Source organism: Danio rerio, chromosome 6 (genome assembly GCF_049306965.1).
Source record: "Danio rerio strain Tuebingen ecotype United States chromosome 6, GRCz12tu, whole genome shotgun sequence".
In the NCBI taxonomy this organism is placed as follows: Eukaryota; Metazoa; Chordata; class Actinopteri; order Cypriniformes; family Danionidae; genus Danio; species Danio rerio.
The window spans coordinates 14020001-14038306 of NC_133181.1; the positions used below are offsets into that span (position 1 = coordinate 14020001).

Below are 18306 nucleotides of genomic sequence, written 5' to 3' on the forward strand. Positions count from 1 at the left end.
ATATATATATATATATATATATATATATATATATATATATATATACCCACACACACACACACACAAAAGCGGACACATCAATCAAACAAAAATAAAACACCAAGGATCTTTTTAAAAATGTATTTACTTAAAAAGGCTTTTCTATGGTCCGTAATATGAATTGACAGGTGGAAACAGCTCTGAAAAACTCATAGCAACAAATTCACTACTTGGGACCTAACAGTGGAGGTTTGCATGTGGATGGCTGTACAGTATGTAGCATCTTTTATGATTCCCTGTGAGAATTTATGCCCAAAGTTACTGAGGAGTAGTAAACTGAAGAGATTGGAATTGAATGATTTTACATTTACATTAGGTCATTTAGCAGACGCTTTTATCCAAAGCGACTTACAAATGAGGACAAGGAAGCAACTTACACAACTATAAGAGCAACAATGAATGAGTGCTATACGCAAGTTTCAGGTCTGTAAAGTCTAAGGGCTCTATTTTGACGGTCCATGCGCAAAGCGCAGACCGCAAACACTTTCAGGGCGTGTCAGAATCCATACTTGCTAATCCGTTTTGCGCCATGGCGCATGGTCTTAAAGGGTTGAGTTTATTTTCTTAATGAGTTATATATGTGTTTTGAGAATAAACCAATCAGAGTCTCATCTCCCATTACCTTTAAGAGCCAGTTGCGTCGCGTCATGAGCGCATTTGCTATTTACAGGACGTAAAGTAAGTTCACTTTAGCTTTTGCTCTCGTGGATAGGGAAGCCTTTAGCACAAACATCAATTAGCCAATAAATAATTGATTTAGTTTGTTAAGCGCAAAGATTTGTTTCAAAACTATTTTTAAATTCAGTTCTAATTTCCAGCAAACTAATAAATTAACATTGATAACGAAGTGTGTTCAAAATACTGAGTTATTTCCAAGTACACCTGCTATGTCCCATATGGTCTAAAACCTGACAGGTGGACAAGTCTAAGCTTGTTTTTAATAAAACAATTATAAATATGGATATAATAAATAATACTGCTAATAATAATAACATTATACAAAAGCAAATTGAATGAACTGAAAAAGCCTCTCGAGATGAAGAAAGTAAGGCAGTGGTTTTTAAATTCATGTCGGCTAGAAATTAATATGTTTTGTAATATTTTAATCATTTATATTTATATCCTATATATATCCTTATTATATATCATTAATATATTATATCTTTTCATATGTAAAGATATTTGCGTATTGCTCTGCATCTTGTATGTAGTGTGTAAGCACTTTGCGCCAGACAATAGACTGACTTTGTTCTGGTCTAAAGAACAGACTATTTACTGTTTCTCAAAATAGCAACGTGCCAAACCACGCCTGCTTGTTTAGACCAGAACGCCTATAGGCGCACGTACGAGCGCAAATGAATTTGCTATTTAAACAGTGTGGCGCAACACCTCAAAATGACCCTTGCGCCAAGGTGAAAGTAGCAAATAGTAACTGCGTTGCGTCTTGCGCCACATTGCGCCGGGTGTATGATAGGGCCCAAAAAAGGAAAGCATTAGTAATTTTTTTACATTTATTTATTTATTTTTTTGAGTACAGTTAGTGGTGTATCCAGAGAGGCAATTGCAGATTAGGAAATGAAGTGGAGACTAAATAGTTCAGTTTTTTGTCGTTTCATGAAAACAGCAAGTGACTCTGCCGTTCTGATGCAGTTAGGGAGTTTATTCCACCAACTGGGCAGATTGAACGCGAGAGTTCCGGAAAGTGATTTCTTTGGGATGGAATTCACTGAACGCAAGTTTCTGGAGGGCACATAAACCCGCAGAAGTAAGAGCAGATAAGAAGGAGCGCAGCCAGAAGTCGCTTTGTAGGCAAACATCAGAGCTTTGAATTTGATGCGAGCAGCAACTGGCAGCCAGTGCAAACGGATGAGCAGAGGAGTGACATGTGCTCTTTTAGGTTCATTAAAGACCACTCGTGCTGCTGCGTTCTGGAGCAGCTGAAGAGGCTTGATAGAGTTAGCTGGAAGCCCCGCTAGTAGAGAGTTGCAGTAATCCAGTCTGGAGAGAACAAGAACTTGAACAAGGAGTTGAGCTACATGTTCAGATTAGAAGGGTCGGATCTTTCTGATGTTATAGAGTGCGAATCTGCAAGATCGAGCAGTTCTAGCAATGTGGTCAGAGAAGTTTAGTTGGTCATCAATCGTTACTCCAAGGCTTTTCACCATTTTGGATGCAGTAATGGTTGCCCCGCCCATCTGGATTGAAAAGTTATGGTGTAGAGTCGGGTTGGCAGAAACTACAAGCATTTCCGTTTTCGCGAGGTTAAGCTGAAGATGATGATCTTTCATCCAGTGTGAAATGTCCGACAGGAAGGCTGAGATGCGAGCTGGAACCGAGGGATCATCAGGATGAAAAGAGAGGTATAGCTGGGTATCATCAGCATAGCAGTGGTAGGAAAATCCATGTTATTGGATGACTGGTCCTAGAGATGTCGTGTAGATGGAGAAGAGAAGTGGCCCAAGAACAGAGCCCTGTGGTACCCCAGTGTTTAGATGCTGTAGGTTGGACACCTCTCCCCTCCAAGACACCCTGAATGACCTGTCAGAGAGGTAAGATCTGAACCATTGTATAACAGTGCCCGCAACGCCCAGTGACAGATAGCAGGATCTGGTGGTTTACAGTGTCAAAAGCAGCTGACAAATCCAGCAAGATGAGGACTGATAATTTAGAGTCTGCTTTAGCCAGTCTGAAATCAGGGCCGGAGCAAGCTGAACTGCCGCTCTAGGCAGAGGACGATCATGCTGCCCTCAACCCCAATGTGAAAACGAAAGTGATTATGAAAATGAAGTGAGGTGTTGCGGACCTCTTTTCCAGCGCACTATTCGCGGATATAACTGAGGACGCGCGGGTGCTGACGGAGGGAGGGAGGTGTCGCGGACACTGCGCTCTCTATTCTGCCGCCCTATGCGCGGATATAAATAAGGACGCGCGGGTGTCACAGACCTCAATTCTGTCGTCTATGCGCGAATATATTTGAGGACGCGGGTGGTGAGGGAGGTGTCGCGGACATAACTGAGGACGTGGGTGGTAAGGGAGGTGTCGCGGATGCCGCCCTCTATATACTGCCGCCCTAGGCGGCCGCCTAGGTCGCCTCTATGGACGCGCCGGCCCTGTCCACGACCGAGAGCAGGGCAGTCTCAGTTGAGTGGCCTTTCTTAAAGCCAGATTGCTTGTTGTTCATGAGGTTGTTTTGAGTAAGAAAGTCCAGGACTTGATTGAACTCTACTTTCTCCAGAATCTTGGCCATGAATGGAAGCAGGGATACTGGTCTGTAGTTTTCAAGTAGCGTTTTGTCCAGGTTGGGTTTCTTTAGCAGTGGGGTTACCCTAGCCTGCTTAAATGAAGTGGGGAATAAACCAGAGTCAAGAGATGTGTTAATTATGTGAGTCAGTGTTGGTATGACTGCAGGAGAGATGGCTTGCAAGAGATGAGAGGGAATGGGATTAAGTGGACAAGTGGTGGTTGCATGGCTAGATAGCACGAGTTTGGACACCTCAGACTCAGAGAGCTGAGAAAAAGAGGTGAGTGTGTGTGGTGTTGGTGGTGTATCTTGCATGTTTGTTGAAGGTGCAGCAAATTGAGCACTGAATTTTGCAGTTTTGGTGCAAAAGATGTGTATAAAATATGTTAATGTGTATAAAAACTGCTTAGTTTTCAGAAAGGCACATTACACTGTCTGCATCTGTACATTATGGCAAAACCAATACAGTTGAGTTGTCCAATTAATACATACTTAAAAGTAATGTGAGACGTTGTGAGGAGACGCTGACTTGCTAACAATGTAGCTTTCAAGTACACAGTTCAAGATAACAACCATTTGATTAAATATGCCGACATTATTTTAGAAATCTTAAAAATATTTTAACGCATTTACTCATTTACACACTCAATTTAGATTCTTATTTAATGCCTAAAACTTGTCAGACTCAGCATCTGAACTCATAGACAGAGAATGGAGGACAGTCAGAAGTAAACAAATCAAGTACCTGCCTCCCTTAAAGGGGCAACACATTTGTGTTTAGAATAAGACATACAGCCTGTGTATGTGTGTGTTAATGCCTAACCCAGGGGTCACCAAACATGGAGGGCTGGTGTCCTACAGATTATAGCTCCAACCTTAATCAAACACACCTAAGCAAGCAAATTAAGGTCTTACTAAGTATATTTAAAACATCCAGGCAGGTGTGTTAAAGCAAGTTGGAGCTAAACCCTGCAGGGACACCGGCCCTCCAGGACCGAGACTGGTGACCCCTGGCCTAAAGCATTGTTTTCTGCCTTAAGATAAGTGAAACTCTCTAATAAAAGCAACATAAAGCATCAGAGTAGATGGGACAGTAATTGTTACTCCCCCCGAGATGAAACAAAGGCTCAAGTCGTTCTTGATTTTAACTGACATTTATTCGGACACGAGTCTGTAGTATGTCTTGTACATTCTAGCCTTGCACTCCTTTATGTCCCAATATTGCCGTCAGAACTACGAAAAGAAATACATAAACTTCAATTAACCCTTTAAAGGTGATGTTGCACGTAATGAACAACATACATACAACCAAAAGATAAAGTGCACATTCAACATGTAACGAAATACACTTAATTGGCTAATTATACATTACATACGGACACATAATCATACATGTTCACATACGTTAACACCATACGACACATACCTCATTGGCCTCTCTAACTCAAGAGGAATAAACTTGAAGGGTTGCAGTTTCTCTTTAACAAACTTCTTTGCACTTCTTAAACCTTAAAAACTTGTTTTAGCACAGCACCTTGTGGCTGAACTACTTGTAGTGGATCGGAAGAATATCTTCATTGCAACAATGAAATAATTCCCAAGCTAAACATAACAAGAAAAGGTTCCCCCCTCCCCCTTATAGTTTTAGTTAAATAACTTTAAATGAATTAACATGCAATAACAACAAATGTACATTACTTATTTATTCTAATGATTAATTTGAACATTTTAACTATTTATTGACCTTTTAATGTAAAGTTTTTGTTTATAGAGTGTAATATATAAGCATTGCTTCTGACGGCAGCTACAGTAATTGTTGAACAGTAATTTACCATTTATTATTACAGTTACTACCTGTAATGGGTACATAAAATAAATTACTGTTATTTATTATTTGCATTACACAATTTCATACAAATCCTACTAATTTATTACAGCAAAACACAGGCTATTTTAGGTTTATTTACAGCATAATCTACAAGGGTTAACGGTGTACACTTTAAGTAACTGCCACAGAAAAGACATTTAACAATCTAAGCCCACCTCCACCCCCTTCTTTTAGGAAGGACATCTATTTTTCATTCAATCGTTTATCCATCCATCCATTAATCCATGAAATACCTAACCTCTGCTCAGGCCCACCTCCACCCCCTTCCTCTTGGAAGGACATCTGTCATCAATAGTGATACCTGACCATCAGTTTCTTATCATTGCTGAGGTGTGATCCTCTAGTTTCTCCACTCTACTCTGTAAAAGACAAAGACAACATCAATAGTACTCTACCTGCTTATTTAGTATCTATCTGTCTATCTATGTATCTATCTATCTATGTATCTATCTATCTATCTATCTATCTATGTATCTATCTATCTATCTATCTATCTATCTATCTATCTATCTATCTATCTATCTATCTATCTATCTATCTATCTATCTATCTATCTATCTATCTATCTATCTATCTATCTATCATCTATCTATCTATCTATCTAAGAAAATATATCATTTTAAATGTTTTATGAAGTTAATTTGATATAACTTAAAAAAACTAAGGCAGTACCTAATATATTATGATGCACTTGTCATTACTGAGGTGTGATTCCCTGTTCATCCACATGCTACATGCCAATCTGCCAAAGAGAAAGATATCAGGTCTTTAATTAATCTCAATACATTTCTATGGAAACTACTGTAACTCCATTGTTTAGTCGATTCCAGCAGTTTTACCTGTTCCAGGTAAAGAGCTCCAGGTCTTCCAGTATATCTCAATCGTTCTCCTTGTGAGTCTCAGGGGTGCTGCTAGACATAAAGCTCTACAGGGGCATGGGCCCCCCTCAACCGCACCCCTTCCCTCTTTCCCAAAAGGAAATTATTTACGTATATTTAAATAGCTATATTGAATATTATAAATTTATTTTCAATATAATTATAATTATATAATAAATAAAACTATTATTATTATATTATAAAAGTATTATTATTATACAAATATGATTCTAATTAATCAACAGAAATTAATCCAATGTAAAGACTGGAGTGATATAAGAGCTTCTAAACAAATCTTATTAATCGAATAAAATTTTCATATGAGAATTCTAGAGAACACAAAACAAAATAGTCTGGAATTATCTTTTGTCTGAGACCTGACTCTGATGGCTGAGAAATAATGTTATTAAGGTCAACTTCCCTGACTCATCGTCTCTCCTTTGTGCTTCTTATAAAAAATCATCTTACAGGAGCCATAATTAGTCAAAATATATAACCGGGATCCACACTGGTAGCAGAAGCAGCGGCACGTGAGGCGCACAATAATGGTTTTCTGCACACTTGCATCAGTTTGTTTCCGATAAAACTACGTTGCTTTATTTACTACATTGCCCCATTTACTGAGACACGTGTCCTCGTAAATGAGGTCTAGCGACACCCCTGGTGAGTCTCCTGTCTGTTGTGTGTTCTTTAACTACAATTTAAATAATTGCCACAAAAAAGACATCTATATAACAACCTAAGCCTTTTAAAGGAAATTCCTGACCATCAGTGTCCAGTAATTGCTGAGGTTTGTGATTCCTATTTTACTCCACATGCTGCACTCCAGTCTGTAAAAGACAAAGACTCGACTAAAAGAGCTCTACATGCTTGCTGAGCTCCAGAAATGCACAAGATGTTCTCCAGCGTTCTTCAGATAATGTTTCACAGATGCTCTTTTGAGTTTCCTCCTTTGGCATGTTGTGTGTCCATTACCTGAAAAGGAAACACCTGCCGAAAACAAAACATCTAACTATCTAAGCCCACCTCCACCCCCTTCCTCTTGGAAGGACATCTGTCATCAATAGTGATACCTGACCATCAGTTTCTTATCCTTGCTGAGTTGTGATCCTCTAGTTTCTCCACTCTACATCTTTTCTCCACATCTATCTATCTAAAGGACATACCTGACTATCACTTAGTCTGTAAAATTAAAGTATATAATTTTAAATGTTTTATGAAGTTGATTTGATTCAACTTAAAAAAAATAGGGCAATGGACTTGTCATTACTGACGTGTGTTTCCCTGTTCCTCCACATGCTTTATGCCAATCTGCCACTGAGAAAGACATCAAGTCTTAAATAATTCTCAGTACATTACTTTGGAAACTAACTCCATTGTTCAGTCTATTTAAACCATTCTACCTGCATCCTGAGCTGAGTCTCCTTCTTCTGCTCCACTCCAACCTGCAAAAGACAAAAGCTGCATCCCAAATGGCACACTATGAACTTCTACATGATGTACTTATGTATTTACACACTCAACACCATAGTATATGAATGTATACTATTGTTCAGACATTTTGCTAGTAAAGAAAGGAGTAAATCCCTATACACCATCAGTGTTGATTCTTAGATATCAGTTTACTTACAATTGCTGTGTCTTCTATGTCTCTCCTGGTGTTGTGTCTCCTGGTTCCTCGTCTGGTCTTCATCCTGTTTGCTGTCTGTGGTATCCGTCTCCAAGCCTGCACAGTCAAATTTCCCGTTTATGTTCATGGACCATTATCATCTGCATCAATATACTCACTTGCTCATACTCACCTGCCATCCTGTAATCAAACATTGTTTATATTATTCACCTAAATCCAGACCCTTCTGTGACACTCTGTAAAAATTTAAATATATAATCTTAAATGTTTTTTAAAGTTCATTTGATACAACCTAAAAATGTTAAGGCAGTACCTAATTTATTACAATGCACTTGTCATTACTGAGGTGTGATTCCCTGTTCCTCCACATGCTTCATGCCAATCTGCCAAAGAGAAAGACATCAAGTCTTAAATTAATCTCAATACATTTCTTTGGAAACTAACTTCATTGTTCAGTCTGTTCAAGTCATCCTACCTGCTTTCTGAACTCCAGGTCCTCAAGTATATAGTGAAATAAATGACCAAACTATCAAATAATACCTGACATGAGTATAACCGCATTCACCATCAGCAAGCAGCATAATCACTCTCGTAGAAGAATTTTGCTTTCATAATCCAAAATAAAGTAATCAAACTTAAGCTCCTGATAGCTTCACCCCTTCTGCTACATGATCAAAACTGCGGCTGTTGAGTGTGTGAAGTGTCCAACAGTCCACACTTCTTTTTAACGGGTAAATAAGTGCAGCATCCAGGAAATTAAAGTGCACTTAATCTTTTTATAGTAAGTAGAATATTTCAGAGTGAAAGCACTACTAACACTATTTATACTACAAAATGGTGTAGAATAGTGTTTAAGTATGTGACTTGGGACACAGCTTTAGACAGCACTGACAGAGCTCTACCTGCTGTTCTCCAGCATTTTTTAGATAATTGTCCACCGATGCTCTTGTGCAGGGATGCCCAAACTCGGTCCTGAAAGGCCGGTGTCCTGTAGAGTTTAGCTCCAACCCTAATCAAACACACCTGAACCAGCTAATCAAGCTCCTACTAGAGATACTAGAAATTTCCTGGCAGGTGTGTTGATGCAAGTTGGAAACTCAGCAGGACACCGGCCCTCCAGGACCGAGTTTGGACACCCCTGCAGTCTTGTGAGCCTTCCTCTCTTCTGCCTGCTCTCTCTCCATTACCTGAAAAAGAAAAACCTGACACAGACAAGGCCTAAATACTATCTATATCAACCAGCACTCCTTCATCTTGGAAGCACGTCCATCTATTTACCCGTCCATCAGATTTTTTTTAAAATAAATACCTGACCATCCAGTCATTGCTGAGGTGTGTAATTCCTTTTGTTCTCCATGTGGTCCATTCTGATCTGCAAAACACAATAGAAAGATGTCAAGCTGTTAATTAATCTTAATACCATTCTTTGGAAGTTTTATCTACCATTGTCTCCAGTCTGGTTCTGTTCTAACACTAACAAATAGTATTTCACAGCTATAAATAAATACTCTACAAGATGATAATCTATGAATTTACAATAGATAAATGTGTTACAATAATTAGTAAAACTGTCAATAAAAAAATAACAATGAAAATCTGCAAATTGTGAACAAGCCGACAGCGCAAACTACAAATAAATAATACAACAGCAAGACAATCTATCTGACAACAGACATGCAGTGATATCGAAAATGTGTAAAAGCTGAGAGCATACAAATACATTATACCAGATCAATTTATCTGACGATATAACAAATAAAAAGCTGCAGATGTTAAATTAGACAGCATTATACAAATGAAGCAAACAAACAAACAAAAATACTGTATCTATCTCTGTCTATCTGAAGCAAATACCCGACCATCACTTTACTGTCACAGTAACACCAGGTTATCCACCCACTGAAGCACAACGAGGAGCGAGCACCCTCACTCAAATTAAACACACACCTGACAATTATCACCATCATCATCACCGCACTATTTAGACTCCACTCACATCCACTCTGTGTTCAGACTCTTCGCTAGTAATGAAAGGACTGAACTCCCTATAGACCATTTCAATGTGGTGATGTTATTGGCCCATTGACATTTCCTGCTTGTTATCAAACTATTTCATAACTGTAATAAGAGACAATTCAATCATAATGTCCTGGTTAAAACAGCATCATAACATTATTTATCAATATGTGGCTCTTTTTGGATTCTCGGAAACTATCAAAATGAAAAATGTAAAACAGAAAATACGTTGGGACCGTTGTTTTGGTTTACATCCCTCAAAATGGTCTACACACAATGGTCTAAATAATGGTCTCTCCTAGTGTGGTGTCTCCTGGTTCCTTGTCTGGTCTTCATCCTGTTTTCCATCTATGTCATCCGTCTCTAGTCTCCAAGCCTGCACAGTCAAATATCCAGTTTATGTTTATGGACCATAATCATCTGCATCATTATACTCAACTGCTTGTACTCACCTGCCATCCTGTAATCAAACATCGTTTCTATTTTTCACTTGAATCCTGTCTCTTCTGTGACACTCTGTAAAAGTGAAAATATTGAATTTTAAAATGTTTTATAAAGTTCATTTGATTCAACTTAAACATTTTAAGGCAGTACCTTATTTATGCTGTTTTCATTACTGAGGTGTGTTTCCCTGTTCCTCCACATGCTCCATGCCAATCTGCCAAAGAGAAAGACATCAAGTCTTAAATTAATCTCAATACATTTCTTTGGAAACTCCATTGTTCAGTCAGTTCAAGCAATTTTACCTGTTTGTTGAGCTCCAGGTCTTCCAGTATATCTCCACTGTTCATCTTGTGTGTTTCAGGGGTGTTGCTAGACATAAAGCTGTACTGGGGCATGGGCCCCCTTCAACCGCACCCCTCCCCTCTTCCCCAAAAGGAAATTATTTAACCATATTTAAATAGCTATACTGAATATTATAAATTAAAATTATAATTATATTATAAATAAACAAAAGTATTATAATTATTTTTATAAAAGTATTATTATCATACAAATGTTATTCTAATTAAATAACAGAAATCCATTCAATGTAAAGACTGGAGTGATATAAGATCTTCTAAACAAATCTTTTGCTTGAATTAAATTTTCATATGAGAATTCTAGAGAACACAAAACAAAAATGTCTAGAATTATCTTTTGTCTGAGACCTGACTCTGATGGCTGAGAAATAATGTCATTAAGGTCAACTCCCCTGACTCATCGTCTCTCCTTTGTGCTTATAAAAAATCATCTTACAGGAGCCATGTTTAGTCAAAATATGTTCGTCATCATCATTATCATCATCATAATCACATTACTTTAGCATATAACATAACATATTAGTTTTTCCGACTTGCAGATCTTACTGAGTGCCGACACCACTGCATTAACGTCGGTTTCACAATGTATGAGTGGCGTGTATTTTCTCAGCCTGCGTGTTAAACAACCGGGATTCACACCTGTAGCATAAGCAGCGGCACGTGAGGTGCACAATAATGGGTTTCTGCACACTTGCGTCAGTTTGTTTTCGATTAAACTATGTTGCTTTATTTACTACATTGCCTCATTTACTGAAGCATGTGTCCCCGTAAATGAGGTCTAGCGACACCCCTGGTGAGTCTCCTGCACCTCTTGTGAGGCTCCTTTTTCTGCCTGTTGTGTGTTCAATAACTACAATTTAAATAACTGCCACAAAGAAGACATCAATCTAACAATCTGTGCCCACCCCCACCCCCTTCCTCTTAGAAGGACATCTATTTACCATCGACCAGTCATCCATCCATCCATCAATCAATAAATTACCTAACCAGACCAGCAGCTTCCAGTCATGTTCAGGTGTGATTCCTATTTCTCCACATGCCCCAGTCTAATCTGCAAAAGACAAAAACAAGATTGTCAAAGCTCTACTTACTGGCTGATCTCCAGCAATAAACCAAATATTCTCCAGTGTTCTTCAGATAAATGTTCACCATTCTGCTCGTGAGTCTCCTTTTTCTGCCTGTTGTGGTTCCATTATCTACAATGTAAATAACAGCCACAGACAAGACATCTATCTGACAATCTATGCTCACCACCACCCCCTTCCTCTTGGAAAGACATACATCCATGCCCCCATCCATCTGTTTCTGAAGGATATTCCTGACCATCAGTGTCCAGTCATTGCTGAGGTGTGTGATTCCTATTTTACTCCACATGCTGCACTCTAGTCTGTAAAAGACAAAGACACGACTAACAGAGCTCTACGTGCTTGCTGAGCTCCAGAAATGCACAAGATGCTCTCCAGCGTTCTTCAGATAATGTTCCACAGATGCTCTTGTGAGTTTCCTCCTTTGGCATGTTGTGTGTCCATTACCTGAAAAAGAAACACCTGCCGAAAACAAAACATCTAACTCAGAGGTTCTCAAAGTGGGGGTCGGGACCCCCCGAGGGGTCGCGGGACAATGAAGGGGGGTCGCCTGGTGATTTTCAAAAATCAATTAATTTTTATTAAACCTTAAGACTTACTGTATTTTATCAGTAACCTACTGAAGAGAAAAAAATAGTCGTTTATAGTTACTATAAACTATATAGTTACTATAGTAGCTTATAGTTAATAGTTCTATTGGATTGCGACTTATCTGGTAATTACATTATACTAAAGGCACAGCAATACTGTCAGATGCAGCAGGTTGATTTTGTAACATCAGGTTAAACTTTCTAGCCCATTTACACCCCTTTCATACATAAAAAAACCCCAAAGAATAGACTTAGCTCTATAGGTGTATGTGTGTGTGTGCATCATTGCATACAAGGTTTCCGTATTTATAACCACCACCTCAGAGAATATTGGGGGTCACGAGTCACTGGCATTGTCATTTTGGGGGTCGCGGGCTGAAAAGTTTGGGAACCCCTGATCTAACTATCTAAGCCCACCTCCACCCCCTTCCTCTTGGAAGGACATCTGTCATCAATAGTGATACCTGATCATCAGTTTCTTATTATTGCTGAGGTGTGATCCTCTAGTTTCTCCACTCTACTCTGTAAAAGACAAAGAAAACATCAATAGTACTCTACCTGCTTGTTTAGTAATATCTATCTATCTGAAGTAGATACCTGACCATCACTTAGTCTGTAAAAATTAAAGTATATAATTTTAAATGTTTTATGAAGTTGATTTGATTTAATTAAGACAATGGACTTGTCATTAATGACGTGTGTTTCCCTGTTTCTCCACATGCTTCATGCCAATCTGCCAAAGAAAAAGATATCAAGTCTTAAATTAATCTCAATACATTTCTTTGGAAACTAACTCCATTGTTCAGTCTGATCAAGCCATCCTACCTGCTTCCTGAGCTCCAGGTGTTGAAGTATATCTCCATCGTTTCCCTTGTGAGTCTCCTTCTTCTGCTCCACTCCAACCTGCGAAAGACAAAAGCTGCATCCCAAATGGCACACTATGAACCTCTACACAATGTACTCATGCACTTACACACTCAACACTATAGTATATGAATGTAGTGTCGTCCCAAATAAAACATTGATGGTTATTTACAAAACGCAACTTCAAACTGTTTCCCAGATGATGTTCGACGCTTGCCAAATTAGTGAAACAAATGACCAAACTATCAAATAATACCTGAAGACATGAGTATAACAGCACTCACCATCAGCAAGCAGTCTCTCCTAGTGTTGTGTCTCCTGGTTCCTCGTCTGGTCTTCATCCTGTTTTCAGTAAGTGTCATCCGTCTCTAGTCTCCAAGCCTGCACAGTCAAATATCCAGTTTATGTTTATGGACCATTATCATCTGCATCATTATACTCAACTGCTTATACTCACCTGCCATCCTGTAATTAAACATTGTTTTTATTTTTCACTTGAATCCTGTCTCTTCTGTGACACTCTGTAAAAGTGAAAATATAGAATTTTAAAATGTTTTATAAAGTTCATTTGATTCAACTTAAACATTTTAAGGCAGTACCTTATTTATGCTGTTTTCATTACTGAGGTGTGTTTCCCTGTTCCTCCACATGCTCCATGCCAATCTGCCAAAGAGAAAGACATCAGGTCTTTAATTAATCTCAATACATTTCTTTGGAAACTACTGTAACTCCATTGTTCAGTCGGTTCAAGCAGTTTTACCTGTATGCTGAGCTCCAGGTCTTCCAGTATATCTCCATCGTTCTCCTTGTGCCCACCTCCACCCCCTTCCTCTTAGAAGGACATCTATTTACCATCCGACCAGTCACCCATCCATCCATCCATCCATCCATCCATCCATCCATCCATCCATCCATAAAATACCTAACCAGACCATCAGTTTGCAGTCATGTTGAGGTGTGATTCCCATTTCTCCACATGCCCCAGTCTAATCTGCAAAAGACAAAAACAAGACTGTCAAAGCTCTACTTACTGGCTGACCACCACCCCTTCCTCTTGGAAGGACATACATCCATGCACCCATCCATCTGTTTCTGAAGGATATTCCTGACCATCAGTGTTCAGTCATTGCTGAGGTGTGTGATTCCTATTTTACTCCACATGCTGCACTCCAGTCTGTAAAAGACAAAGACATGACTAACAGAGCTCTACATGCTTGCTGAGCTCCAGAAATGCACAAGATGTTCTCCAGCGTTTTTCAGATAAATCTTCACTGATGCTCTTGTGAGTTTCCTCCTTTGGCATGTTGTGTGCTCATTACCTGAAAAAGAAACACTTGCCGCAGACAAGACATCTATCTAACTATCTAAGCCCACCTCCACCCCCTTCCTCTTGGAAGGACATCTGTCATCAATAGTGATACCTGACCATCACTTTCTTATCATTGCTGTGGTGTGATCCTCTAGTTTCTCCACTCTACTCTGTAAAAGACAAAGACAACATCAATAGTGCTCTACCTGCTTAATTAGTATTATCTATCTATCTGAAAAAGATACTTGACCATCTTTTAGTCTGTAAAAATTTTTATATATAATTTTCAATGTTTTATAAAGTTCATTTGATTCAATTTACAAATGTTAAGGAAGTACCTGATATATTATGATGCACTTGTCATTACTGAGGTGTGTTTCCCTGTTCCTCCACATGCTCCATGCCAATCTGCCAAAGAGAAAGATATCAGCTCTTTAATTATTGCTAATACATTTTCTTAGAAACTCCATTGTTCAGTCAGTTCAAGCTGTTTTACCTCTTTGCTGAGCTCCAGGTCTTCCAGTATATCTCCATCGTTCTCCTTGTGTGTCTCAGGGGTGTTGCTAGATATTAAGCTCTATTGAGGGACGGGCCCCCCTCAACCGCACCCCTCCCCTCTTCCTCAAAAGGAAATTATTTACCCATATTTAAATAGCTATACTGAATATTTTAAATTATAATGATATCATAAATAAATAAAAGTATTATTATTATTATAAAAATATTATTATTATACAAATATTATTCTAATTAAATAACAGAAATTAATCCAATGTAAAGACTGGAGTGATATAAGATCTTCTGAACAAATATTTTGCTTGAATTAAATTTTCATATGAGAATTCTAGAGAACACAAAACAAAAATGTCTAGAATTATCTTTTGTCTGAGACCTGACTCTGATGGCTGAGAAATAATGTTATTAAGTCTAGCTTCCCTGACTCATCGTCTCTCCTTTGTGCTTATAAAAAATCATCTTACAGGAGCCATGTTTAGTCAAAATATGATCATCGTCATCATCATCATAATCCTATTACTTTAGCATATAACATTAGTTTTTTCAACTTGTAGCACTTACTGAATGCCGACATCACTGCATTAAAGTTGTTACGTCAGTTTCACAATGTATGAGTGGCGTGTATTTTCTCAGCGTGCGTGTTAAACAACCGGAATTCACACCTGTAGCATAAGCAGCAGCACGTGAGGTGCACAATAATGGGTTTCTGCACACTTGCGTCAGTTTGTTTTCGATTAAACTATGTTGCTTTATTTACTACATTGCCTCATTTACTGAAGCATGTGTCCCCGTAAATGGGGTCTAGTGACACCCCTGGTGGATCTCCTATACCTCTTTTGAGGCTCCTTTTTCTGCCTGTTGTGTGTTCATTAACTACAATTTAAATAACTGCCACAAAGAAGACATCAATCTAACAATCTGTGCCCACCCCCACCCCCTTCCTCTTAGAAGGACATCTATTTACCATCCGACCAGTCAGCTATCCATCCATCCATCAATCAATAAAATATCTCTAATCAATAAATCTCTACTTACTGGCTGAACTCCAGCAATAAACCAAATGTTCTCCAGTGTTCTTTCTGCTTGAGTCTCCCTCTTCTGCCTGTTGTGGTTCCATTATCTACAATGTAAATAACAGCCACAGACAAGACATCTATCTGACAATCTATGCTCACCACCACCCCCTTCCTCTTGGAAAGACATCCATCCATGCACTCATCCATCTGTTTCTGAAGAATATTCCTGACCATCAGTGTTCAGTCATTGCTGAGGTGTGTGATTCCTATTTTACTCCACATGCTGCACTCCAGTCTGTAAAAGACAAAGACTCGACTAACAGAGCTCTACATGCTTGCTGAGCTCCAGAAATGCACAAGATGTTCTCCAGCATTCTTCAGATAAATCTCCACTGATGCTCTTGTGAGTTTCCTTCTTCTGCCTGTTGTGTGTCCATTACCTAAAAAAGAAACACCTGCCGCAGACAAGACATCAAACTATCTAAGCCCACCTCCACCCCCTTCCTTTTGGAAGGACATCTGTCATCAATAGTGATACCTGACCATCAGTTTCTTATCATTGCTGAGGTGTGATCCTCTAGTTTCTCCACTCTACTCTGTAAAAGACAAAGACAACATCAATATTACACCAGCTGCTTGTTTAGTAATATTTATCTATCTAAAGGAGATACCTGACCATTACTTAGTCTGTAAAAATTAAAGTATATAATTTTAAATGTTTTATGAAGTTGATTTGATTCAACTTTCATTAAGACAATGGACTTGTCATTACTGACGTGTGTTTCCCTGTTCCTCCACATGCTTCATGCCAATCTGCCAAAGAGAAAGATATTAAGTCTTAAATAATTCTCAATACATTTCTTTGGAAACTAACTCCATTGTTCAGTCTGCTTAAACCATTCTACCTGCTTCCTGAGCTCCAGGTGTTGAAGTATATCTCCACTGTTCCCCTTGTGAGTCTCCTTCACCTGCTCCACTCCAACCTGCAAAAGACAAAAGCTGCATCCCAAATGGCACACTATGAACTTCTACACTATGTGCTTATGCACTTACACACTCAACACTATAGTATATGAATGTAGTGTTGTCCCAAATAAAACATCAATGGTTATTTACCAAACACAACTTCAAACTGTTTCCCAGATAATGTTTGACGCTTGCCAAATTATTGAAACAAATGACCAAACTATCAAATAATACCTGACATGAGTATAACCGCATTACTAGTGTTGTGTCTCCCGGTTCCTCGTCTGGTCTTCATCCTGTTTTCAGTAAGTGTCATCGGTCTCTAGTCAAAAATCCAGTTTATGTTCATGGACCATAATCATCTGCATCATTATACTCATTTGCTTGTACTCACCTGCCATCCTGTAATCAAACATCGTTTCTATTTTTCACTTGAATCCTGTCTCTTCTGTGACACTCTGTAAAAGTGAAAATATAGAATTTTAAAATGTTTTATAAAGTTCATTTGATTCAACTTAAAATTGTTAAGGCAGTACCTTATTTATGGTGTTTTCATTACTGAGGTGTGTTTCCCTGTTTCTCCACATGCTCCATGCCAATCTGCCAAGGAGAAAGACATCAGGTCTTTAATTAATCTCAATACATTTCTTTGGAAACTCCATTGTTCCGTCAGTTCATGCTGTTTTACCTGTTTGCTGAGCTCCAGGTCTTCCAGTATATCTCCACTGTTCTTGTGTTTCTCAGGGGTGTTGCTAGACATAAAGCTGTACTGGGGCATGGGCCCCCCTCATCCGCACCCCTCCACTCTTCCCCAAAAGGAAATTATTTACCCATATTAAAATAGCTATACTAAATATTATAAATTAAAATTATAATTATATAATAAATAAACTAATGTATTATAATTATTAATATTATAAAAGTATTATTATTATACAAATATTATTCTAAATGAACAGAAATCAGTCCAATGTAAAGACTGGAGTGATATAAGATCTTCTAAAAAAATATTTTGCATGAATTTTAATTTCATATGAGAATTCTAGAGAACACAAAACAAAAATGTCTAGAATTATCTTTTGTCTGAGACCTGACTCTGATGGCTGAGAAATAATGTTATTAAGTCTAGCTTCCCTGACTCATCGTCTCTCCTTTGTGCTTCTTATAAAAATTCATCTTACAGGAGCCATGTTTAGTCAAAATATGATCATCGTCATCATCATATTACTTAAACATTAGTTTTGCCGCCTTGCAGAACTTACTGAATGCCGACATCACTGCATTAAAGCTGTTACGTCGGTTTCACAATGTATGAGTGGCGTGTATTTTCTCAGCGTGCGTGTTAAACAACCAGGATTCACACCAATAGCATAAGCAGCAGCATGTGAGGCGCACAAGAACGGTTTTCTGCACACAAGCATCAGAATGTTTTTGATTAAACTACATTGCCCCATTTACAAGAGCA

The 18306-nt window shown here is 38.5% G+C and overlaps 1 protein-coding gene and 4 long non-coding RNA genes across 7 annotated transcripts in view; 1 reads left to right on the forward strand and 4 right to left on the reverse strand.

The window, feature by feature from the left end:
• The window catches only part of asic4b (acid-sensing (proton-gated) ion channel family member 4b), a 750743-nt gene that overhangs the window by 111559 nt on the left and 620878 nt on the right, over positions 1-18306 (forward strand). The window lies entirely within an intron of this gene.
• On the reverse strand, positions 7690-8079 carry LOC141386198 (uncharacterized). The gene is made up of 3 exons (XR_012407696.1): positions 7990-8079; positions 7849-7912; positions 7690-7772 (listed from the first exon to the last, which is right to left on the reverse strand). It is a non-coding gene; the product is annotated as an uncharacterized lncRNA (long non-coding RNA).
• On the reverse strand, positions 8985-10566 carry LOC137495834 (uncharacterized). Of its 2 annotated transcripts, XR_012407695.1 has the most exons (5): positions 10439-10528; positions 10287-10350; positions 10145-10208; positions 9968-10068; positions 8985-9048 (listed from the first exon to the last, which is right to left on the reverse strand). It is a non-coding gene; the product is annotated as an uncharacterized lncRNA (long non-coding RNA). The 2 variants fall into 2 exon arrangements; XR_011015831.2 differs by lacking the exon at positions 8985-9048 and having other exon boundaries at positions 9624-10068; positions 10439-10566.
• Positions 12142-14025, reverse strand: LOC141386197 (uncharacterized). Of its 2 annotated transcripts, none has more exons than XR_012407692.1 (6): positions 13795-13950; positions 13634-13697; positions 13492-13555; positions 13319-13415; positions 12996-13073; positions 12142-12903 (listed from the first exon to the last, which is right to left on the reverse strand). It is a non-coding gene; the product is annotated as an uncharacterized lncRNA (long non-coding RNA). The 2 variants fall into 2 exon arrangements; XR_012407691.1 differs by having other exon boundaries at positions 12143-12903; positions 12996-13089; positions 13795-14025.
• Positions 14187-14918, reverse strand: LOC141386199 (uncharacterized). Its single transcript, XR_012407697.1, has 3 exons — positions 14840-14918; positions 14682-14751; positions 14187-14513 (listed from the first exon to the last, which is right to left on the reverse strand). It is a non-coding gene; the product is annotated as an uncharacterized lncRNA (long non-coding RNA).